The sequence below is a fragment of the Prunus persica genome, chromosome G3, assembly GCF_000346465.2.
Source record: "Prunus persica cultivar Lovell chromosome G3, Prunus_persica_NCBIv2, whole genome shotgun sequence".
NCBI lineage: Eukaryota > Viridiplantae > Streptophyta > Magnoliopsida > Rosales > Rosaceae > Prunus > Prunus persica.
Genome location: NC_034011.1, coordinates 13,218,290 through 13,219,196, shown reverse-complemented (window position 1 = coordinate 13,219,196; position 907 = coordinate 13,218,290).

The following is a 907-nucleotide window of genomic DNA, read 5'->3' as shown; positions in this document are numbered from 1 at the left end:
GCGCCATACCCCCAAGAAGCAATTGATGAAGTCCGGAATGAATTGGCAGAGTTTGTTTGCCTTCACCTGGAATAGGGGAATTATTGAACACTTGATATTTATGTATAATGTACAAATTTTGTCTATAATATATAATGTAAAAATTTGTTGAGGTTTTCTTTAATTAAAAAAAAAACAAACATACAAATTGCGTAACCGACGTGTAATACATTTCCAACGACCTAATAAAGTCAAAAACCGTCGTTTTTTGTTGTTTCGTTTTAAACAAATCCGACGTAAAAGGATATTTAGACGACGTTCTTTGAACAATTGAGTCGTTTATGGTTTACAACGTCTTCAATTTCTTAAGGGTTCAGGGTAGTACTTTGTAACGACAGCGGTTAAGTCGTGGAATATATATTTTACGTCGGATAGTTAAATATCCGCCATGGTTTCTCATTTAAACGACGTCATTTTAACAACTTAGTCGTCTATTAAAATTTACAACGTCTACAATTTATTAACACCGACGTGGTTTGTTGTTGTGATAAGAATATTTTATTATTTTTATATCAAAATATTTAAAATAAATCAGAAAAATGTAAAGTCAACTCCTATGAAGTCATTGATATATTTTCTTCCCCCTAAACCTTGAAAAAAATTCATTTTGAATAACAAAAATTTAAAATGACCATCCAAAACAAAATTATTTTGATGAGTCATAAAATCACTTCTAGTTTTATGGTTTAGGGTTTAGAGTCTAGGGTTTAGAGATTAGGGTTGTTATTTATTGGGGTTTATTTTTAAAGTATAATTTTTGGGTAGTCTAGGGTATATATTAGGCTGTAAAACCATAAACCCTTTTATAAACTTAATTTTTAAAATTATATAATTTAGTTTTAAGGGTTTACCCGTATTAATTTTAACG